The sequence below is a fragment of the Canis lupus genome, chromosome 15 (assembly GCF_048164855.1).
Source record: "Canis lupus baileyi chromosome 15, mCanLup2.hap1, whole genome shotgun sequence".
NCBI classification, from domain to species: Eukaryota; Metazoa; Chordata; class Mammalia; order Carnivora; family Canidae; genus Canis; species Canis lupus.
The window spans coordinates 1,070,683-1,096,269 of NC_132852.1; the positions used below are offsets into that span (position 1 = coordinate 1,070,683).

General features: G+C 44.3%; 1 protein-coding gene across 1 annotated transcript in view; it reads right to left on the reverse strand.

Moving 5' to 3' along the window:
- CSMD1 (CUB and Sushi multiple domains 1) overlaps window positions 1–25,587 on the reverse strand; it is a 1,871,580-nt gene that overhangs the window by 100,674 nt on the left and 1,745,319 nt on the right.

Here is a 25,587-nt window from a genome sequence, read left to right on the forward strand (position 1 = left end):
CTACCTTAAAGGGATTCACGTCCTGGAGGCCAGCACAGAAAAGCTTTCTGGCTACTTCTGTTAAATCTGGAAGCTTATTTCACATGTGAACCCTGATTCGAGGGAATTAAGGAGACCCACTTTCTGGCATCTGATCATCCACTGGGAATCTTTTTTTGGCCTTGAGCTACAGGTTTTCGCCTCGACAGAGCATCTTAACAGTAGGCTGCTTGGCCGGGCTTAAAATAAAGGTTGGCAATCAATCACCCATGGCACTCTCACCCTTCTGACTCAATGGAGATAAATGGCATCATCTTTAGAGACTTAGGTTCCTAAGATGAGGGAGCCTCCTGCTAACATCTAGAATTGGTTCATCTACTCATTCCTCCCCAAGATTGTGCGTGATTACTAAGTGACAGATATTCTTCAGATCAATTTTTAAATGTCAATGAGCTCAATGCATGAGACTTTCAAAATACCTAGAATGTTCTTACTTTTATTATAGCTAAAAGGAGTAAATCTTCATTTTTTTAATTTTTTTTTTATTTATTTATGATAGTCACAGAGAGAGAGAGAGAGAGGCAGAGACACAGGCAGAGGGAGAAGCAGCCTCCATGCACCGGGAGCCCGACGTGGGATTCGATCCCGGGTCTCCAGGATCGCGCCCTGGGCCAAAGGCAGGCGCCAAACCGCTGCGCCACCCAGGGATCCCCTCTTCATTTTTTTAAATTGTACTAATAAGCATTGTGTTTCCCAGCGACCTAGGCAAATGACCACACACCCATCCTTTAAAATTACCTTCTGTCGAAGAGCATGGACTTTAAAATCAGACTTCTGTACTAGTTCTTGCCTCTGACATTTGGCGGCTCTATGATTTCAGTTAATAGACTTAATCAATGTTGTCTCACTGCTTTCAGGTTAATAACAGCCGCCTCAGAGGTAATGTGAGGAGTAAATGACATAATATATACAGAACAACTAGCACCGGGTTCATCCAGTGTAGGCACTCAATAAATTAAAAAAAAAAAAACCTATTAGCAGTCATAGTTATATTCACAATTGTCATTTATACTTATTTTTTTGCAAATAAAAATATGAGTTGCAAGGAATAACTCCTTGTAACCTATTTATTAAAGAGAGCAAAGAGAAAAATCAGTAGTAAATTAGCTTATTTCTATCACTTATCTCATGGGATATTTAACATTTTGGTTTCAAATACATAAATGGAATAGCTACTTGATGGTCCCGCTCCCTACTCTTCTTTTATAACATGAACACCACATGGGATTTCTTTTTTTACGTATCCAAGACCAGACAGGAATCCTCCTGTCTCTGCAGGTTTAAACACGTCTCTGACTTTTCCCACTTATTTAAATAATCGTTCCCTGTAACCTACAATGGCTCCATTTCTCTCTGCCGCCCATCAGGTTTCAACACAGCACCATTCACTTTTCTTTCTCTTTTTTTTTCTTTCTTCTTTCTTTCTTTCTTCTTTCTTTCTTTCTTTCTTTCTTTCTTTCTTTCTTTCTTTCTTTCTTTCTTTCTTCTTTCTTTCTTTCTTTCTTTCTCTTTCTTTCTTTCTTTCTTTCTTTCTTTCTTTCTTTCTTTCTTTCTTTCTTTCTTTTCTTTCTTCTTTCTTCTTTCTTCTTCCTTCTTTCTTCTCCCTTCCCTTTCCTTTCCTTTCCTTTCCTTTCCTTCCCTTCCCTTCCCTTCCCTTCCCTTCCCTTCCCTTCCCTTCCCTTCCCTTCCCTTTCCTTTCCTTTCCTTTCCTTTCCCTTTCTTTCTTTCTTTCTTTCTTTCTTTCTTTCTTTCTTTCTTTCTTTCTTTCTTTCTTTCTTTCTTCTTTCTTTTTCTTTCTTTCTTTCTTTCCTTTCCTTTCCTTTCCTTTCCTTTCCTTTCCTTTCCTTTTTTTCCTTTATTTCCTTTCCTTTCCTCCTTCCTTCCTCCCTCCATTTTCTTCCCTTCAAAGAGCTCAGTGATTCTTGGGCTTTGCCTATTGCCTTAGGCTTGTGATTCTCATGCCTTGACATCCAATCAGTCCACTTGGTGTTGCAGCCACAGCTGCCTATTGAATGTCCAGTTGAGCAAAGCCCACGTCTCAAGCTAAATGGGCCTAAGTTCTAGGGCTGCCACCTGACCTTCCCGGTAGCTCTCCTGAAACTTTCTTCCAGGAAGGCAGTTCAGGTTCTTTCATTCACTTATTTCTTTACACAGCCTGGATTTGGTTGGTGGCCAATCGCTGTCCACTCATCTGAACATTTGCCTCATACTCTATCAGTATCCTAGCTCACTTACCCATTATCTCAAAATGGAATGTCTACCTTTTCGTTATCTGGACCCCACTTGTATGGCTAAGGCAAGCCCAGGGGGAGATCAATCACCCGTACCATAAAGCCTGTAATAAAAATAGTATCCTATGGCTGGCTAAGGTAAGAGATACATCCAAGTAAGAACATCTGAAACAGGACATCCAGGAAATCTGATAGGCACCAAGTTTATAATAAAAAAAAAAATCTAGTTGAACATCAGATATGACAGGAGCATAAACAAAAATGAAGGGCCACCAACAAGCTCAGCATAAGAGCCCCCAAAATGTTCTGTAAACTAGGATGTGCCAAGAGGTACAGAAGAGGACCCGCATTGCAAGACTCTAATGCAAACCCCTCATACGTTCTGCTAAACCATAATGAAGAACAATGCAGGGACGTATCCTGTGTCCCACATGTAGACAGTGGATTTCTGAGGGGTTAGAAGTATACAATTTGAGCATATAAGAATTCACTATTATTTAAAATTTATGTATAAGCATGTCTACTCATAGATACAGATAAATGTTAATTAATTAGGAACTCTAATAGAAACGGGGCGTCTGGGTGGTTCAGTGAGTTAAGAGTTTGCCTTCAGCTCAGGGCATGACCACAGGGTCCCAGGATCAAGCCCCACGTCAGGCTCCCTGCTCCATTGGGGGGTCTGCTTCTCCCTCTCCTTCTGCCCTGCCCCTTCCCACTCATGTGTGCTCCCTCTGTCTCATATAAATAAATAAAATCTTAAAAAAAAGAATTCTAATAGAAGAATATTCCAAATTACCACCTATAATTTGGTTCTACTCTATAGTATCTGTGCCTTCATTTGTTTCGTGTTTATAACCATGTCGTAGCCAAGTCACAGTGAGTTTGTTATAGTCTGATAGGAAAAGCATTGGAAGCAGATAATATGGAAATCATGTCACTTTTTATTCACTACAAGCCTAGTAGATAAAAAGACGTTTAACAATATTTTTGCTGACTATAGAATTCTGGTTTGATTGTTTTCTTTCAGCCTTTGATAAATGCTGTTCCACTTCCTTCTCCCACCAGAGTTTCTGATGAGGAACTGTCACTACAATTCTTATTTCCCTATAGACGATCCATTGTGTCTGCCTGGCTTCTTTCAGGAGATTTTCTCTTTGCCTTTAGTCTCCAGAACCCTACCATGAGGTGCCTTCTTGTGTATTTCTTTGGGTTTCTGGTATTTGGGGCTCACTTAACAGTTTGGATCAGTTAGGTGTACATATTTTGCCAAATTTGAGAGGCTGTAGGTCATCCCTCTTCAAGCACTTTGTCAGCCTCTCCATCTTTCTGCTCTTCTTCTGGGACCCTGATGACACACAGGCCAGGTCATTTGTTACAGCTGCATGGTCCTGGAGGCTCAGTCCATGGTCCCTCGTCCATGATCCAGGAGGCTCAGTACGTGGTCCTGGAGGCTCAGTCCATGGTCTGGGAGGCTCAGTCCATGGTCCCTCATCCATGATCCAGGAGGCTCAGTACATAATCCTGGAAGCTCAGTCCATGGTCCTGGAGGCTCAGTCCATGGTCCTTCGTCCATGGTCCTGGAGGCTCAGCCCATGGTCCCTCGTCCATGGTCCTGGAGGCTCAGTCCTTGGTCTGGGAGGCTTAGTCCATAGTCCCTTGTCCATGGTCTGGGAGGCTCAGTACGTGGTCCTGGGAGCTCAGTTCGTGGTCCTGGAGGCTGAGTCCGTGGTCCAGGAGGCTTAGTCTGTGGTCCGGGAGGCTCAGTCCACGGTCTGGGAGGCTGTTAATTTCTTCTTAAGAATATTTTCTCTCTGTTTTTCAAAGTGGGTAATTTCTATCATTCTACCTTAGATTCAGAGGAGAGAAGTACTTTCTTCTGTCCTCCCTATTTTGCTGTTGGGTCCATCTACTGAGGTTTTTTGTTTGTTTGTTTGTTTTGTTTTGTTTTGTTGTTTTTTTTTTAATCTCAGTTATTGTATTTTTTAGTTCTAATCATCCCATGTGGTTATACTTTGTATCTATTAATTCTTTGATGAGACTTTTTATTTTTTAATTGGGTATACAGACTCACAGGCATGATCTAATAAAGTGCTCATCTACACTGTACTTGTCGATGATGCCTGCTTTAGACTCGGGGAGCATCCTAGCATCTGTGTCCTCTTGGCTTTGCTTCTGTGGACTGTCTCCTCTCATTTAGTCTGATACCTTTCCATTTCTTGGTGTGATGGGTGATATCGCATTAACACCTGGACACTGGGGCATTACGTCATTCATACGACTGGCACTTGTTTAACCTTCTGTTTTTCTAAGGCTTTTCTAACAGCCCTCTAGTTGGTAGAGAGGTTCCATCTCTACCTCCAGTGGGGGTGGGAGTCCAGATGAGTGAGGTCCCTGCTGGGCAAGGTGGGAAGTCCAGCTTGCCTCCAGGTCTCCACTGATACTTCCCTGGCTGGGATTGTAGAGGGAACTTCTTTACTGCTTCCCATGTGGCCCCCACTGACATGGAGAGGGATGATTTTGTCACAGTGGAGGAATAGTGACAGTTCTGAGTCCCAAATACGTGTTCTCTAATACCACCCAGCACAGGCAGTTGAGGGCAGCTCATCAGCCCCAGGTAGGGCGGGATCCACTTTCCCAGGAAGATTCCCTGATGCTGCCTCACAGCCTCTGTAAGGTTTGGAAGGAGAATGGTTACATGAAATATTTCCTGTCTGGTCTGGCTTTCCCTTCCCTTTCCTTCCGGCAGAGAGAGCAGGTTTCTCTTGAAATTTTGTTGCTGTTGTTGCTGCCTGTGCGCATTGGTGTTTCAAGGCGATGAGCTTCCCCAGCGTCCTGCTGGAGATTCAAGGCAGTAAAGACAACCCTCAAGTGTCACCATTGGGTCTTCCTTTTGTTCCAAGGCCTAAGCCAGCCTACCATCTTGTCTCCATTTTTCAGAGTTTTCTTACAGTTGCTCTTTTTATATAATTTCCAGGGATTTTAGTTATACTTAGGAGGTAAAGTAGAGAAAAGAACATCTGCTTCATCTTCCTGGAAGTGGAAGTTGGAACATCCTTTTAAAAATCTTGTTCTAGGCCGGAAAAGAAAGGGTTTGGGGATGGACTGATGATGTCGGCCGCGGGAGACGTGAAGAAGCCCGGGGGCCGTGGGGCCTGGAACAGCTGACCGCCTCAGCCTGCTGCCTCTATTCTTACCTCAGTGGTGCCCGGAGACCACCTTCCTCATGGTATAAAAGTCCTCAGAGGACAGAAGGTCCATACAGGTTTTCCTCTCACCCACTGCCTTGAATATCACGGCTCTCTATAAGTGTGTGTTAACTTTATTTATGGGAAATGGAAAAATATCATACTAGCAAAGGTATGATGTCAAGGTTTCTCAAAAACTACCGCTGCACAGAATTTCAGTATATGGATTTATTAAGTTCATGATCTGAGCAACCAACAGTAAGAAAATGTCTCCCTTTGAGTTTGCAATGAGCAAGTACTCTATCTCGATTCTGAATGCTTTAACTGGCCACCTCATGTTGATGAAAACGATAAATCTTAAAATCATGGTCTGTAACTGCCTATGAAATTCATTTTTTTTCCTATGAAATTCTATATAGGCATTTTTTTGTTATTTTCAAGGATGTGTAGAATTTTATTTTCACTAAGATTTTCTCTAGAATCATTGATATAGATACTTATAAAGGAGTTCTTTTTGAATGAGGAATTATCCTGTGGTTTCTATGTGTTTTCCTGAAGGTTAGGAAACTAAACTTACATGCATCCCCTAATAACTTATCTAGTTACTCAGACATTCATAGAGATTATCTGTAAAATTCTAGATCCTTAAATTTGTTAAAGTTCTGAATAAACTTGGCCACATTTTGTGACGAGTTTCAGGTTATTCCAAATGGCCATTATTTTGTCAGTGACAAACGTCGGATCCCTTCCCGAGAAGAAATATTCCCCACTTTGATAGCATTCAACCTGACCTAACGAGCATTTCTGCATTTCTGTGAAGTAGATAAGATAAATATCATTATTCTTAATATATGATGAATGCACAGGCTTTTTGGGGAGATGGGTTTGGGGATCAGCAGTGGTGCCCCACCCCACACAATGTTTAGTAGGGTGGACAATTTTGACTCTGGGCAAATAGAGCTACAGAAACAATCTAGCATTGTTCACTGGGAGCATTTGGGACACATCTAAGATATATTTCGCACATCCTGCCAACCAACGGACAAGAACAATCTGTTCTTTCACTCACTTGACAGCGTTTATCATCTACTGCGTGCCAGGGCGGGTACAAAGCACAGTGTAAACAGTGGATACAACCGAGCTTTTCCTTTTCCTCTTGAACCTTAGGGCCTACCAGTGAGATTTTACTACTACTGGATGAGACAGATTGGCTCAGAAACAAACATACAATTATGGATTGTAAAAACTGTAATTAGTGTCACAAAGAGATAGAACAAGGTGCTCAGAGAATGAATAAAATGAGGAATGTTATTTAAAGTAGGGCCGGCGGGACCTCAGTTAAAGCCTCAGTACAAAAGCACTTGGGCTCAGGCCGGGGGTCCCGGAAACATCTTTATGGAGGGGAGGAGGCCTTACCTGAGGCAGGAAAGCACTGATTGGAAGGCTAAGTGGGGGGGGGGGTTGGAGGTCAGGGGGGCATCTAAAGTGAGGACTGAGAGGTAAGTAGAGAAGGCGTTATTGAGAGATACGGTCAAGAGTCTGGATTTTATGCTACATACTTCAGGACACTGGGAGGCTTCCAGCTGGGCAGTACACAAACCCATCAGTGCCTCAGTGAGGCCGTTCCCACCACTGCCACTGTTTATAATTCTACCCAGAAGCTTCCTCGACACAATCAAGAGAACTGAGCCTGCGATTCCATCCACGCCTCCTGCCACCCTGTTGCACAGTCTCTTCCCAAATGGCCACAACATGAAATAGAGGACAGGAGAGTACAGGCAGGTCTCCGCCTCCCTCTTACAGGCACGGTTAGGATTTGCCCGGGGTGCTCCATGCGACGTAGAGCAGCAACATGGCCTCTGACTCCTAACACTCCACTACTTTAAACGTCAACGCAAAATTATTTTTTTAAATAAATAATTTAAAACACAGTCAAATGTCTGCATAACCATTAATAGGTTCTGTGATCTTGTCATGGGGTCCAGGTCTCCACTAGCTCAAAATGGTCAAGCATCTCTTTAGCTTTCCCATGAGCAAAATCAAGTTTCTTGATTGACCAGGATCTTCAAATTATGGATGTTCCAATAATCATTCAAACAAACACACGGCTTTTTCATGGCGGGTTTGATGAGGAGCACCAGTAAAAAATGGCATTTGAGTAGATATTTCTGCTCGGGAATGTATCTTTGTAATGAACACTTGACTACCGCAGCAATTTCCAGCAATTTCTTCAGGACCTCCCACGTGACTCACACCTGCTAGGGACGGTGTGGGATTCAATCAGGGAGCCCTGCGTCCCTCCGCTGATGGATGAGAGGAGAGCACATCCTTGGCTCGATGAGCTTACAGGCATGGATGCTGCAAGCCGGTGTACCAGCATTTTGAGTTTGGTTAACAGATTTATTGGATCCTAACTTTCTCCATCAACTCCACATAACCAGTGATTTTGAGTAGTGACACAGGTGATACACAAAATTAATAAATAAATTCACATTTAAACCAATATTTAACAAGGAGTAAAATATGGTTCAAGAATTCCTGCATCAGGGACACCTGGGTGGCTCCGCGGTGGAGTGCCTGCCTTCGGCTCAGTGCGCGACCCTGGGGTCCTGGGATCAAGTCCCGCATTGGGCTCCCTGCATGGAGCCTGCTTCTCCCTCTGCCTGTGTCTCTCATGAATAAATAAATAAAGTCTTTTAAAAAATTCTTGCATCAAAAAGTATGTACCATTATTGTCAATAACTTTTTTTCTTATGTCATTATCTTCTAAATGAAATGTCACAACCATTTTCGGTCTGTCACACAACGCAGTCATACGGAGAGGATGGCACCCCTCTACTGGTAACTTTTATTTCATGCAATCAGTCCAGGAAAACCTTTCAGTGCACACTGAGCATTGCTAGGTTGGGGCGGGGGGCATATTTTTTTAAACCCAAAGCAAATCTAGGTATGCTGTGTCACGTGAGCTTCACACCTGACACCAACTGTGGGCATTGGTGTGGGCACATTATCACAAGTGCACATGTCAAGGTGGAATTAAAGCTTTGTGTGATGATTTCACATTGACTTCTCTTTAAAAATCTATAGGTAAAAGGATGGACTATTTGAAAGAACATGGATTCAGGGACGGGAAGCCTGAGTCTGTTGATTTATGACTTAGAAAATCTACCTGATTCGTAGGAGCTTTGGATTCCTTATTTGTAGAATAAGAATCATCGCGTCTCCTCATCAGGATAACCTTGGCAGAACGGATGTTCTAACGCACAGAGCGAAATATCTGGTATATGTTAGACTTTAAGCAAATGGTCAACTTTATTATCTTGCCATAAAAAATAATCTTCCTTCAGATTTAATATAGAGGAAAGCATTCGTCGACTCTAGAGTGGAGCCAACTGACAACGCAAAAGGCATTGACGGACAGTTTTCCTTTCATTAGGCGGAGCGAAGAAACAAGTGGCCATCGACCTCTCTCTCAGGCCTGGTCTGCCCCCGTCTGGAGAGATTAGGTGGCACTGGGCTGACTGTGCGGACGGACGGTTAGCCCTGGTCAGGCCATCAGTGCCTCCCCAGTCACCCAAAAGGCCCCAGGCTCCCGAGAACTAGGATAGATCCAGACCTGCTAAAAGCACTGAGCATGGGGGCGGCTGGGGGGCTCACTCTGTGAAACGTCTTCCTTCGGCTCAGGTCAGGGTCTCAGGGTCCTGGGATTGAGTTCCGCGTCGGGCTCCCTGCTCAGCAGAGTCTGCTTCTCCCTCTCCCCCTGCCCTTCTCCTGGCTCCTGTTCTCTCTCTCTCTCTCTCAAATAAATAAAATATCTTAAAAAGAAAGCACTGAGCACAGGATGCAGATGACCACATGCACAGTGAGGTGGTAGAGACAGATGATGCCATTAGGAAGTCTCTAATTTCAAACAACACCATCTCCTTTATTAGTATAATCCGGGCAGCACCCACTCCCGAAGGCCTGGACAGAACAAAAAGGCAGAGGAAGAGTGAATTTGCTCCTGTGCTAAAGCTGAGACCCAGTTTTCTCTTGCCCTCGGGTAGGGGCTCTCCTGGTTGTCAGCCTTTGGATTCTGACCAGGACTTACACGCCATTGCCCTCCTGCCCTGCTGCACTGTTTTCCCTGGTTTGGGGCCTATGGACTTGGAATGAATCACACCATGGATTTTCCTGGTTCTCCAGCATGCAGACAGCACACCCTGGGCTTCTTGGTCTCTGTAATCATGTACACTAATAGCTCCAATAAATCCCATGAAGGCTCTCTACGTGTACTCTGTGAGTTCTGCTCCCCCACAGGACCTTGACTACCACAACCACGAAGGGAAGTGAGCATTAGACACGTTACGCAAATTGCCCAGATTCTGATAACAAGCAAATGGCTAAGGATCTAAGAGTAGCTGATGCCAAAGTGTGCCTGTCAGCCACTGTCCCATTGTCACCAAGGTGGCACCTGCTATATTTCACTATATTCATATTTTCTAAGTGTGACCACCAGCAATGAATAAATACATGCATAAACTGCTTACAAATACATTTTCAAAATATAATTCTGAAAATATAAAGGCCACATTGAATTGAGCATTGATGGTAATATTTCTGGACCCTTCACTATTATTATTATTTTAATTCTCTTTGCCTTCTCTGATTTCCCAAGTACTTCTTAGAATGACTGGATACTAAGCAGTACCCACGTGATGCTTAGTCAGCACCTAATATATCACTGACACTGTGCTGAAGGCTGACCTAGGCAATAATGGTAAGACAGTAAGTAAAGGACCAGAATGATTGGGAGGCCATGGACCTAACTTGTCATACTGTCTTCATCCATCCACTGGGGACAGGGGCCATGTCCAACACTCAAAATAGAGTATACACTAGCATCAAAAATATCTTTCTATTTGTTTTGAGGGACAAAGAAGCACATTTCTGAGAATGAGGGCAGACAGAGGGAAGTAATGACTTGTGTTTACAGACCTTAAAAGCAAACAGATGGACACTGTTTAAAAAAAAAAAAAAAAAAGAAAGGCAGTTCTGAACTGGAAAATGCAGGATAACAGGATTCAGCAAAGAAGTATCTTGAGCTGTTCTAAACCTCTTGAACGTATTTAGCACCTCATGGCCCAAGGAAGAAGAAAAAAAAGAAAACATTAATTCGAAGGAAACAAAAAACCTGTAGAAGGAAGGTGATCCAGTAGGTCTGCATATAAATGGCTAATTACAAGGAAAGGCTCTGACTTGGCAAGCAAGGCTGGCTTGGGGCAAACCCACAGCTTACGCAAGGCTGTAGAGGGGGTAGCTGACTTCTGCTCATCCACTTCCAGAAAGTTGTAGGAAGGCACAGGTGCTAATGTCATAAAAAAACTCCAAAGGGAGATCATTTATTATGAATATAAAACAAAGTACCAGGGATCCCTGGGTGGCGCAGCGGTTTGGCGCCTGCCTTTGGCCCAGGGCGCGATCCTGGAGACCCAGGATCGAATCCCACGTCGGGCTCCCGGTACATGGAGCCTGCTTCTCCCTCTGCCTGTGTCTCTGCCTCTCTCTCTCTCTCTCTCTGTGACTATCATAAATAAATAAAAAAAATTAAAAAAAAAAAAAAAAAAAAAAAACAAAGTACCAATAAAAAGCAAGTACCTAGAGAGAAAAAGCTGAAGGAAGGGAAATCGCCACTCAAATGTGTTATATGCAAAGTCACAGAACTTAGTCTCTCACATTTCAAGAGATCTTACCAAACATTGCATCCATCCAGCATCAAAGGAACTCACACAAGGAACTCATGCAAGTCCCAGGTGCACTTTACTTAGGGCTGGTCTTCATGGGAATCAGTATTTTGGGGCCATCTTTGTCTAGTCTGGTGAGTGGGAGGAAGTCATGAGAAGATCACGTTTTAACATTAATCAACACAGATACACATGCTGGTTCTGATCACGGACAATCCACTTTACCTATTTCAGTCTGAGATTCACCACCTGCCAATAAGACTAGTAAAATCTCTTCTATGGTTGCGTAGCCACCGAGTAAGGTTAGTTAGGGAACATTAAGTGTGGCTGCACACGAACCAACTAACGCTGGTCAGTTGTCCTCTTCTTTCCTTTACAAGAGAGGAAATGGAGCAGCAAAGAGAGACTGAGTTGCCTAGTGAATGGCACATGATTAAATGTGTTTCTAGCAAAACTAATGCTATGGGTCTAATAAGTTCTACTGACCTGAAATTTTGGCTATGTTTTATTAAAAAAAATAAAAACACAGAAAATAAAGAAGAAATAAACATGGAATATAAATAGAGAAGGCTGTTAGGAGTGTCAGGGCAGAGCTACAGGAAGAGGGTGCTCGGAATAAGAGTCACGCTTACTTTCCCACAGTTAGAAATTCAAAACCATCCCACATTTCTGTAAGAAAAGTTTTATTGGTTCTTTCAGAAAACATAATTAAAATTCCTTAGAAATATCCAACATGAATTTAAGCAACTACTAACTTGAAAGATCAATAAAGTGGGCACTCAAGACAAATTAGGGTCTTTGTCTCAGAATCAAGGACCAGAAAGCTTCTTCCCCCCCTTTTTTTTCTTTTATGACCAAGATGTAAACATGTAGAAGGGAAAAAAAAATGAGAACAAAACCTTAAAAACAAAACTCTGCTCTATCCATGCTAAAAGATATTACTATAGGTGTCTGCTCATGCTTTTATTCTCCAGTGACTTACACTAGCCTTTTATTTAGTGAGAAAGAAAATAAATGAATGTGGTTAGGGCTAGATGAATTTCCCTAAAGAGGTAAGAGACTCAGAAATTCTGTTCATAAACCAAGCAAATAGTGTGTCTGCCATTACATGGGAAAAAAAAAAGAAAAAGAAATATAGATAGATAGATATAGATAGATAGATAGATAGATAGATAGATAGATAGATAGGTAGATAGATGATATAAGTAATAAAGAGATGGAGAAAGATGATAGATAGGTACATACATAGGTAGGTAGTAGGTAGATAGCCAGCCAGCCAGCCTACAAAATATCCTGTAAGGGTTTCATCAAAATATGAAAAGAAAATTAGGAGTTAACTAAAACTCATCAATAAATTACAAGTATTAATAAAGCTGAGAAACTAGATTCCTTGATAATAGTAGGCAAGCAATAGACATAATACAATTTGAGTCTGAGGGACCTTTGTGAAAGAAAATGATTAAAGATTATAGTTTCTATGTGTTTAGAGGCTATCACCTACTACCTGGCCAAATTGTTTCTCCTAACACTAAATGAACTATATGAACATTGGCAAATGACTCCTCAGCAATTTAAATTAAATTTTAATAATATTATGCAGATTTTCTAACTGTATTCTTGAAGGCTGATTACTGAAATTGCCCATAGGCAATGCAAAGATGCATTGGGTTGTGGACAACTGCCTGTTTTCTAAGGGCTTCTGGTTCTAGCTCTCTTATACAATCTTGGTGCTTAAAGTTCATTTTCACTAATGGCACTACTACAACAGGTAATGAAATGAAGCTTCCTAATATTTAGAACCTAGCAATTAATTAAGAATTGGAATATGAATGTATCAAATGAACAACTTCGTGACAATCCAGTCTTGTGGTTCACTTGAAGCTCAGTCTTGGCCAGAGGGAGAACGAGGTGACACACAGGAAGATCTAATCAATCAGTGACAAATCTAAAATTTAAATGTGTTTTTTGCTGACTTTTCCATAGGGAATTGAACAAACTAAGCAGCCAATGCAAAGTCATTCTGGAAGTAGATGGGGTATAAATGAATCAACTACATTTATAAAGTAGACTCTGGGAGCACTCCAATCCTCGATTAATCATGGTTCTCTCCTGTTCTTTTGTCCTAATTTCTGGAGAAGTTCAAATGAAAATATCCAAGAACATAGTAGCTTTAGTAAGACAATAATCATCAGTTTTTCAAAAATAGGATACAACGATATCTGTCAAATGGTTCTGTAGATTGCATATGGACTGAAATCTGATCATAATTCCAGCAGAGTCCTTTGACATCGGCTTCAAGGATAAAGAGGACGATATTACCACTCTGATAACTGCATGTAATGGAGGCTCCAGAGAGAACAGAAAATGAGCTGCCCAATTGGAAACTCACATTTAAATTTAGTTCCCCCAAATGCCTCCGGCATCACAAATATGTGGAATGAAAAGCCAGTCACTTGCAGCTGAGGTGAAATCATTACTTTCAATTTCCGTTGTCAACCTCAGGAGGAGGTTCTACTTGGGATGATTTGAGGGTGTCATTAGTTATTAACAGAGAGGTTCAAACCAACAAAAATCCACAAAGGTTTTCAGAGCTTGACTAATTTACCCCATCTCCTTCAATCTCTGCTCTCTTGCTCACCATGTGTCCAATGGTAAGCCGGGTGCCTGGCACAGAAGGAGCTCAATACAAATCATCCAAGGAACGGATGGGCTCTGTCCTTCTCTACAAGATCTCTTCAAGCATGGACTAGTCACTCAGCAAACAAGGTGTACAGCAGCAGTATTTCCCCTCCCAGAACACATATAGAAAGGGAGAGATTATTGGTTTTCTCTCATCTGCTAGTTGAGAGAATTTCTGCCCAATTCCTTCAGCCTCTGTGACCCCCAAATCCTCATCTTTAACTTCAATGACCCCCTGTTCCAAACCTAGTTGTGTATAACAGGCCACCAGAGCTTCTTCTTGGTCTCATTGATCTTTCAGGTTGAAAGAGATGGTGTGGGTCACTGAAGCAATCCTTATTTTCCAAATGAAAAATTGAGGTCCAGAGACACGGCACGAAGCTTTTACAGGTTCACACAAATCTTTAAGAGTAAATTGAGAATCAGAATTTAAATCTCAATCTATCACTTTAAAATTAGTTCAAATATCCTCTATTATATGTATAAATAAATATATATTTATAAATGTATAAATATAACTGTAGTTATATGTGTAATGTATATGTATACAGTATGCCATAGCAATGCTACATTACAGATTGTATTATATAATATTACTATAGCGAGGAGAATGAGTTCACATGCTCACTTTGATAATATTAATGTAATAATGTCAAGCAACATTCTTCAATTAGTATTACATCATAATGCATTATAATTATGTTAGGTCAATAAATATGTCATACAACAAACACTACAGTAAACATTCTGTTTTGATAATTATAAGATCTTATATGAAAAGTCAATGCTTGATCATATTTTATACCTTTCCTTATAGCTTTCCTCTTTCATTCCATAGGTATAAGCTCTACCTAAACCATCTCATTGAATCTTCAGACTAAGAATTTGTGGCCATATTATTATCTGCATTTTAAGTGGGGACATTGATGTCCAAAAACCATAATGATTTTCCCAAAGGTCAGTCAGTGAGGGGTCAAATCAGCCCACAGTGCCCAATGTCTCACTGAAGTTTATTCTCTTTCAACTTCCATTGCAATGGCCTTTTTCACTGTGATAAATAACATAAAATATTTTGTGACTTCCTTTTCCCCAATATTTCTTTCCAGGAAAAAACTCTCATGGCCTGTGTCACTAATGTCTCCAGCTTTTCATAGTTTGAAAATCACTTTCCCATTATTTTATGCCATTAACTTAAAAAAAAAAATCTCTCACTTTGCTGCCTAACATCATGCTTGTTTGCTTCTTATTGAGCCGTAAGACTTTTACAGTCTCTTCAAGACTTGTAGGATTCATAACAGAATATCCCCACTATTGACATCACGGAAGCTACAGAACAGACCATCGTGGTGTGATTCCCACTGATGATCAACAGTGCTCGTCTATACAAACCCATGTGTGTGTGTATGCAATTTCCTGTTTGAAGTTCATTAAAAATATATTTCTAACACATTTCTCAAAATAAAAGTTCAGGCCATATGCACAACAATAATCTTCAACGTGAGATGGCATTATCTCTCAAAAAATCCGAATTTAGAAATTAAAAAGAAAAACCCACAATACCCACTCCCTGTTTGAGGAGCTACATCTTCCTGGAAAATGAATGTTCATGCACCACCATCTGTCAATGGCTTTGCGGGCACAGATGCAGATGACATCAAAACGACCTCAGTGGAGACACTCCATCTGAACTCTCTCGCGTGGAGTTCATTGCAAATGCGTTATTTCTTATATTTATAACTGGCCGTCAAATGTGCTCTATTATAGAGGCAGCATCTAACTCAAAATAGAGCACCATATGCACAAGATCGTGGGTTCCAGTTTTCCTCTCATCTGACCTCCGTTGTTTTCCTTCCCATGACGTTTGGAAGTAACTTCCAGCAAACGAAATGCCATTGTGTGAGCTACTAGCCCATTAGAAATTGGCAGAGTAATTATTCTCAAGATGATGTGTTCGATAGCCAGTGCTCTTATAAATTATTTTTAAAAGAAAATCACCAGTGATACGTAGCAGCAGAGTCAAGAACACGAGTGGACTTCAGAGTCAAATCCCAGGGCATCGAAGACCACTCCGTCCCCATTCCACGTCTGCAGAACCAAGATCGATCTTTCCGGAGTCCGTCCCTGCAGACCCAAGCTGTCATAATTAGAGGTGAGATGGTTTGCTTCTAAGCTTTTCCATGGAAGAGTCCAATTTAATAACGTTCTCTATTAGTCTGACCCAACGAGGAATATGGAACCAGGGAATATATCGAACTAATCCACAAAACAAACACCCCGCACTAAAATCAACAAAGGAGATTTGACAGTTAATTATAACTGCCTAAGGAGGGAAGGCTAAGAATGAGCTTTTCAACATTAAAAAATCAATCACAGGATAAATTCATATGCCAAGAACGCATTATTTTAAAGGAAAAATGCATTAACGTGGGCTAGAGAAAGTTAGTTCACTCAGCAAACCTTCGCCGCGGCCAAACGCGTTTGAAGAACGCAGTTCCTAGGGTGGACACTTACGTACGTGTGCCCAGAATTTTTCAGGCCAAATTGAAAAACTATTGGAATAACCTCAAATGTTTCATCTGTGGGTCTCTTTCTAACAGTGTCCTAGTTTTGATTGGGATCAGAAAGGCAGATGTGGCGGAGAAAGGCTGCCAAGAACCTGACCTTCTCTCCGCACGCTGGTGAAGCCCTGAGGAGCTTCAGTTTCAATGCACAGAATTACCCGCGTGGGCCCACGTTTCCGAAGAGCTGTTACTTTCTAGGCCTTTTTTTTTTTTTTAATTGTTATTAAAAGAAATAGAAGGCAGAGGGTGGACTTGGCAGGATTCGGTCCCTGGGGAGACTTGGAGGGTGGGAGGCACCACCGCCTGAGGAGTCTGGGCTGAAGAAGGGGCAGGGGTGACGCGTGGTGGAGGGAGGTGGCTCCGGAGCGTCTCCTCAGGCTGCCCCGCGAGCGTGCCCCACGCGGGGCCTTCCACAACGGACACGCACCATCTGGCTGGAGGGCAGGTGTTGGAAGGCCTGGCTCCTGCTGGGGAGCATGAGGAAGCAGGTGTCGCGGGCCCGTCCCCGTGCCTGGTACAGGGCCACCGGCAGCCTGTGTCCTCTCCGCGTGGGCTTCCCTCTGTCCCAGTTTCCTCTTCTTAAGTGACCGTGGTCACGTTGCATTCATAGTCCACTCTAACCACCGTGTCGCCACTCGCTTGCTTCGGCAAACACCCTCTATCCAAATACGGTCACCTCATAAGGGCTGGGGACTGGGCTCCAAAGCATCTTTTGGGGTTTCTTTTGGTGGGGAGCACACCGCGGGCCATGGCAGCCCGTAGCGATAAGAAGACCCCGCGTCCCACTGTCCAGCATCACACACCTGGCCACGGGGCACTATGAGCTCCGTGCACCGTGTCCGAGGCCCGGGGATGCTCCCAGTTGCAGAAGCTGCTCCGATAATCATCCCATATTTGAAAGCTGGAGACTGCACCACCAGGGACCTCACTCTGAGCTGTTCCTCTCCAGCAACTGTGACACGGACCTTATTAAGGAAGGCAATCGATGAGGTGGGGGGACCGTACTTATTTCCTGATAAGGTGATATCAATGACAATTGTGGTCGGGGGCTGTGCAAAATGCTGGGGATGCCCATATAAGACATTTCTGTCTTTCGGAAAGGAGATTCTTAACACGCGTTCCCTAGATTGCTGCATCGAGGTCGTCCAGCAAGTTCCTTAACCGCGGGTTCCAGACTCTGTGGACCTGCCGGCCCAGAGCCGGAGACCAGAGACCTGGGGTCGGGGTCTCCTTCTTTTCAAGACTTTATTTATTCATGAGAGACCCAGAGACAGAGGCGGAGGCCCAGGCCGAGGGAGAAGCAGGCTCCCTGCGGGGAGCCCGACGCAGGACTCAATCCTGGGGCCCCGGGCCGGAGGCAGGTGCCCAACCACGGAGCCCCCGGGCGCCCCAGGGTCTCCCTCTTTAGCAAGGGCTGCGGGTGGCTCCCGGGAGCCTCGGAGGTCGGAAGCAGTGGTCTCGGAGAAGCAGCCGCCGGACGCCCGGACACAGCAGAGGGCAGGTGCCGAGACCCAGCGTCCATGGGGCCCAGCAGCGAGGAGGGGCCCGGAGGCAGGCCTGGACCTGTGCCCACCCCCACTACCCGCCGACCCCGGGCCTGGCCGGCGCCGTCCTCCCGAGCATGGCCCCCAGCCACCCCCACCCACAGCCGCAGGGAGCCATGCTCTGGGGTTCCGAGCATCCGTCGATCCGGCGGGATGGCTGGTCACCCGGCTCTTTCACGGAGACCAGGCGGCCCTTGGAGGTCACCCCACAGGGCACCATGGGGTCCTGGCTCCTCCTTGCCTATAACTGACCGAGGAGCAGTGTCCCCTGCTGGGTTCTGGGGGTGCTGCCCTCTGTGCCGGCGGTGCCCGACTCCCCGCCCCGACGCTCCCGGTGGGCGGGGGACACACATGGCCCCGTCGGCTGGTTTCTGGAGATACTCCAGGTCACAATCGTTTTCCCCGTGTGAAGCACAAGAACTGCACCCCAGGAGGTCCCCTGGTTGCAAGACACCCGCCTGACCTCGACCCGGTGCCTTAGGCACAGGACGCTGGGTTCTCGTAGGACGCACGACCGCGGGGATATTTTTTAGTTCCTGAGTTCCTGGCCCAGGAAGGTCAAAGGCTCGTCCAACAGCTGCTATGACACAAGAGCACCCGCCACTGCTCTATGGTCGCCGCGGCCAGACGCGCACGGAGAGCGCGGAGCTCTGTGATGCGCAGCCCGCGCCCGCCGTGGGCACAGGATGCAGTCTGCGTCCGGGGAATCAACGAGCTCCGGAAACAGCACGCGTCGTCCCCGGATTGCCTGCGATACCACTTGCAGACCAGAAGCTGGCTGGTCCTGGCTGGATTGCAATCTGCATTCTGGTCTGCTCCGGGCACATCACCCGGGGCAGAGGTCAGCAGGCCACGACCCCAGGGTCAGGACCGCCCGACTCACCAACTAAGAGTGGCTCAACTGAAAGGCTCGTAAAACAATGTAAAACTGGAGAAAATGTGAATCTAGAAATGACTCACGAAGACTGAACTATTTTTATTACCTGGCCTTATCCAGGACAGTTTGCTGCTGCCTCATTCTGAGTATCATGAAAAATAAGGGAAATCGCCCGCCCAGCTGGGTTACTTGGATGTTACTCACTTTAATTAGACATTCCTAAAGTCTCTGCTTGAAAGCAGGTGGACGGGTGCTCACCGAACACGCTCGCGGACGGAAACAGGTTCGTGTCGTGGAAGACTTGCTTTTCCATCGGGTGCCCCCCCCCCCCCCCCCCCCGCCGCCCTGGTCCCCGCTCTGTGGTCAGGCTTTGGAGTCCTATTTTTCACTCACTCCTTCACGGGACACCGTAGGGGAGGATTCTTGTCCCCGCGTCTGCACGGGGAAGCGAAACCTCCGTTAAACCAAATTTCCTGCTCAGCGTCGCCTGGGTCAAATGTTGGGGACAGGTGGGGTCCACACCTAAGTTTGGAGATTGGCTGAAATACCAAAATGCAATCACTCAAATCCCGTAAAGAGATCAGAGGTAAATGTCTGGGTTTGGCAGATTTTGGCTTATAGGAACTATGTGGATTCATAACCTGAGAACCTGGAATATAGCTTGCAGAGGACTGTAACCCAATATATATATATATACATTTATTATGTATATACATATGTATTAATATGCATATTATGTATATTTGTTAATTATATGCATAATTATGTATGCATAAATTTATATTTTCTATATGCATATATATACATACTTATAGGTAATACTTATTTTCCTATAGAATGTAACATGTGATTTGGTATTTTAAAAATATTAAATTTCAAAATAAGAATAAAAATAGAAATATTAGATTTCTAGAAACATTACCTTATTATCATCATGTCAAAAAATCAAAACAAAAAATAGTTTCTGGGAGCGGTCTCCTGTTTAACCTGGGGAGCCGGTCAGCGGTGCACGGGCGATGCACCGGTTTACCTGGGTCTGCGAGATAATACGGAAAATTTCAGTTCTAATTCAGGCTTCTCTTGAAGATGAATGAGATCAGCGTATTGATAATGGGAACAGCTGCTCGGCAGAGTTTCTTGCTTTAAGGCAGGAAATGAAGCCTGAAGGACAGAAGATACGCCTGGCTTTATCGGGGAGGATATGAACCAATGCAGATTTCTGAGAAAAATAATTTAAAAGGTCAAGCAAAGTGAGGAAACAGCCAGAAGTCCTCTGAAACCGATGACTACATCTCGCCTCCTCCATCTCTCCGCTCACAGGTGAGCCCTCCTGTCTGTCTCGTCCTGCCCTGAATTCTCTGACCGCCGATACGAGCCACCCTGTTATCTTGGAAGGGGCCTTGCCCCGGTGGCCCGGGGTTGTGACGCTGGCCCTGCCTCCCGCGAGCCGCAGCTTCCGGGCTACGTTGGGGGGACGTCTCTCGAACCCCCCTCCGCACCTAACAGTAAGCACGAGGGTTCACGGTAACAGCCCAAGTTTTCTGTAAGTTGTTTCTTCAATCCCCCCCGCTATCCTGAGAACTAGGCATCGAAAGGCCCGCTCCGCAAGGCCCGAAACAGGTCTAGAGGGATGCGGGACCACCAGGGACCGCTTTTCTCTTAAAATCCTGTGCTTCTCACGTGCCACTGGCGAAAAGTCAATGAAAACAAGAGAAAATGAAACAGATTCTGGCAAATGATGATGATCGTCTTTAAAGGAGGGGATAAATCATTCTCAAATACCTATCTTATAAATTCCTCGATTTATGGAGTTTTTGCGTTCAAAATATTTACCGAATGCCATAAGGGATGGGGTGTCAGGCTGGGTGTCCCGGGGACCTAGAAGGGAAATGACCTCAGCACCCCGGGCTTCGACCTTGCTTATTTATTAAAAGGCAAGTGTTATATTTTTAGTAAACATATCAAAGTATGGGATCCCTGGGTGGCGCAGCGGTTTAGCGCCTGCCTTTGGCCCAGGGCTCGATCCTGGAGACCCGGGATTGGATCCCACGTCGGGCTCCCAGTGCATGGAGCCTGCTTCTCCCTCTGCCTGTGTCTCTGCCTCTCTGTCTCTCTGTGACTATTATAAATACATAAAAAATTAAAAAAAAATATCAAAGTATTATTATAGACAATTAAAAAAAAAAAGAAGAAACCAATGTCCCAAAGAAGTTAGAAAAGATATAAATTGTATTTGTTCTTCTGTGTGATTAAAAGGAGCCGTGTTCAAATCATTGAGAGAACTTACAATCACAGCTCGGGAAGGATCATTGAAATCATACACGATATGAAGAAATATTAAATATACATTAAATAAATTTTAAGGATTAGGCTGCCAGGCAGCCCAGAGAAGTTTGTTTGTTTGTTTGTTCATTCGTTTATTTATTTATTTATTTATTTATTTATTTATTTATTTATTTATTCACTCATCCACTTATTCCGGTTGTCACATCCTCTATTTCCAAGTAAAAATAATTACAATAACTACAGTGATCTCTGAGTTTGGACAAAGTCTTAAAATATTTCAACACTTGCATCAGTAATGAAATTCCCAATTATCCCCAAGACCTTCGAGAGGACAGACGGTAGGATTTATTGGCTGCTTTGGACCGAATGTGCTCTGCTGTCAAATGTCTCAGACACTCCCTGTGCTATGGTGGAGCTACTTAGCCGTGAAATTTATAAATTTCACACACATTGTCCAATCATGACATTATTCATTTGATTTGGTCCTTACAGAGCCTACAAAGTCTATCCCCTCTCATGAGAAACAAAGACCTTGTACCCAGTTTTCTTGAACTGACTCAACGGCGGCGCCCTTCACCCTTCCTGCTGAGCATGAGACCTGCCTTCTCTGAGCACCAGCGTCCACTGGACACAGCCGGCCCAGCAACCTGGAAGTGGGGCGTCAGAGCGGCCCTGGGGGTCCCTGCCCCCCACCCACTCCACCCCTCCCCACCCCACCCCTTCCCAGAGAGCCGCACCATCATCCGGCCTGCAAGAGAAACCAAAATGCAAGTCATCCCTGACCCCACTCTCTCTGAAACCCTGTGCGCATGCTTTCACGAGGGCCTGTTGATGCTATTTCCCAAATGGGTTCCGTTTCTCTTTTCTCCAAACCCATGTCTGCTGTGTTTTCAAGCACTCTACGCTGCTCCCGCACACACTGCCATGCGTCTAAGTACCCCTGTACTCCCGACAAGCCTCGCACCCACAGCTGTCACGCCAGGCCAAGAGCTGCGGTTCCACCACGTAAGGCACAATCAGAGCCCGTGCTCTCCCGGACACTGGCACCAACCACGAGAGGACGGGGAGGCCACGTGACCCTGCGGTGAGGGTCTTGCATGGGGCCTCCTGGCTGCTGCTCCCACCCCACTTCTCATCACTCCTTCCTCTCCCTGCAAATTCCAGCGCGCGTGTCCGGGTGGCCCTGACCTTCTCTGCTGCTTCTTCTCAGTGTGCATCTACTCTCGCCGAATGTCACCCTCGGTTGGACTCACTGGCCTCTAAGCTTCCCCCACTGGCCCTCCAGAGACGTGAGGGTTGGGAGTGTGTCTTGGTACCCGCCGTGCCGGACTCAGAGGTACGTTCGGGTTGAAATCAAAGTAGGTGTATGGTCCTTGACGCCTGCATTGGGTTTTACACCCACAACTATGTCCCTGGTCTACAAACACAGTCTCGATTGCTGTCGCTTTGCCTCTACAAGACAAAGGGCAAGACAGGTCAAGACTCGTAGGGCACACCCGCTCTCCATAAACACAGAGCCTATGCCTACATGGATTCGTAACAGGGTGTTTGAAAGTTCTATAGGTTTGGGAGGTAGAAAGTTGCACCTTTATCCAGATGAAAGTGCTGCACAGAAATGCTCATTCCTCAGTTTTCTATCTAATGTAAATATGTTACCTTGGGGGAAAAAATAATAAAATCCTGAAAGACTTGTGTGCTGGCTTGACTGGAAACAGTGTCATGTTATCTGTATTGAGCCACTACTGCAAGTCGTTTTCCTTTATAGAATTCAGAGCATTTTAAAGAAAGAGCTCACCCAATCTTTAATTTCATGATCCTCAATTATGAACTGCCAACAATTCAGGGATCTTTGGCTGGTGATAATCCATCTCTATATGTTAACTCTCTTTGGATGACAATTCTAGTTTTTTTTTAAAAAAATTAAAAGTATCCTCAGTTATCTTAAAACTGAAAGTGGACATTTCTCTAAATAGAATATATCTCCCATTGTAAATTTAAATTATAAAGATACCATCAACCAAGTAGAAAATAGATTTCTCTTAATATTTGTATTTTAGAACTAAAGGGAAATCACAATAAATACAGGATAATCTGGCCTTATTTTTAAATATTTTCACATTTAGCCTAAAAAATCTATTTGATCTGATAATTTTTGGTAAGTTTTCTCTGCTCCTGTTTTTATAGAGGCATTCACCTGCAAAGAGTGAATGCACTGGGAGGAAGGTGTTATTTAATTAATGATATCCGTGATGCTAATTGCCATAATTTATACATCTCTTTCATGGTTAGGCAATGATTCCCTTGAACAGAGGAAACAGGTCTCATTCATTTTGCTTCCTTACAGCTGAGCACAAACAAACACTCAACACATTTATGAGTTGACAGGAGCATCCTCCTAGCCTGGTATAGGACACAGAGTAGATGATTTGATTTATGAAAGGAACTATCAATCCACAAAGCCTCCACCTGATTATATCGAAGGAGGCCAATGGCTTCCTATAAGTAAGGTATTTATGTCATGGGAAGATTTCACGTTCTGTAAGCGACAAACAGAAGCAAATAATTCATGCTGAATGCATCAATTCCCCTCATTAAATATTGTACCAATTACACATTTATATCTCATATTAATTCCCCTGAATCAACTCTAATGACACTTAAATCATGTGTAGAGGACCATTAGGGTATAAAGTGTCCATATATATCATATAGCTTCCTCTATTTAAAATTGCATGATCCTTTCTCAATGGCCATCATGTAGTAGAAGTGTGATCACTTCTACTATTTATTTTAAAAGATTTGATTTTTATTTTTTTATATTTAATTTTTTAAAGATTTTATTTATTTATTCATGAGAAACACACACAGAGAGAGAGAGAGAGAGAGAGGCAGAGGGAGACGCAGGTTCCATGCAGGGAGCCCGACATGGGACTTGATCCCGGGTCTCCAGGACCAGGCCCTGGACCGAAGGCAGATGCTCAACTGCTGAGCCCCCCAGTGATCCCCGATTTTATTTTTATTTATTTATTTATTATTTTTTTTTAAGATTTTATTTATTTATTCATGGCAGAGAGAGAGAGGGAGAGAGAGAGAGAGAGAGAGAGAGAAAGAAGCAGGCTCCATGCAGGGAACCCAATGTGGGACTCCATCCTGGGTCTCCAAGATCACACCCCAGACTGAAGGTGGCGCTAAACCGCTGAGCCACCAGGGCTGCCTCCCCCCCCCCCCCCCGATTTTATTTTTAAATGACAAAAATGCTTATGCAATTGCGCCACATGGTTTAAATGATTTTCTACCTTTTTTTTTTTTAATTTTTAAATGTTCCGGTCTCACACATGATGAAGTTTTGTGAATTATTATAACCAAAATGCTATTTTATACAAATTACAAATACCTACAACCGAAAGATAAGAGACTGCTCCACAGTAAATGAATTTGAATACCGAAAATACAGATTACCTCCAGGATTGGTGGCTCCAAGTTATTTTTACGAGTAGAATTCCTTTCGGCAGAAAACAATTTGATTCAAACACTGAAGTGCAGGCCAAAGATCTGGATTCTAGGTCAACATTTGTACAACAAGTCACTTTAACTTTCACGTGCTTCAGTTCCAGATACTTGAAAACGAGTAAATTGAACTGGATGATTCCTAAGTGCCCTCCAGGCTTTATAAGTTGTAGTTTATGAAGAAAGAACACAATCCTATGGCCTGCCTGGTTATCAGAATAGTTAACGTGTTGAAAACTGTGGGTTTGTTCGAGGAAGATGGCATTTTGGAAGCATCTTATGATTTGAGAATGCGATCACGTAGGCCGCGTAGCTCCCAGAAGAAATCTGAAGGCAGATATTCTAATCCCCCCTCCCACCCGCCAAGTGTGCTGTGTGATTCTAACACGCCCGCCCGCGGTGTCGCTGCTCCTTGGCCTTGCTCAAAGGAGAGACCCAAGCATCTGCGCCACTCGGATCCCTCGACCAAACCTCACATGCTCCCGGAGGACCTGGTGTCTGGTGCTCTGTTTCTGGGTCACTTAGTTCAGCCTTAGACAGTCCTGCTAAGGGAGGAGACGGGAGCAGGAAAGAGTCACACGGATCAGAAAAACACCCTGCAGACCCTGTCTTCTGCCTTTCAGCCATTCCTGGAAAGAGCAAGGCCTTTCCCCTCAGAGCTCGCCCCTGAGCCGGAAGATGCCCGGGCAGACAGCGGGTTGTGGCTCCTCCAGAGTCTCCCCCTGTGCCCTCAGTGCCCTCTGTTTTGAGAGCATCTCCCACCTGGGCCCTACTTTGTGACTCAGGTTCTAGAGGTCCTGATTCTGGAAACGTCTACCAGTGTGCCCCCCGGCCCCCGCCCCGGTCCCCCGTCCAGCTTGGGGTCTCATCATGGTTAACTGCTATTGGCACTCTGTCCCCAGGGCGAGGGACACACGGCCCTCAGGGCTGTTCTCTGAGCAAAGAGTCTATGACC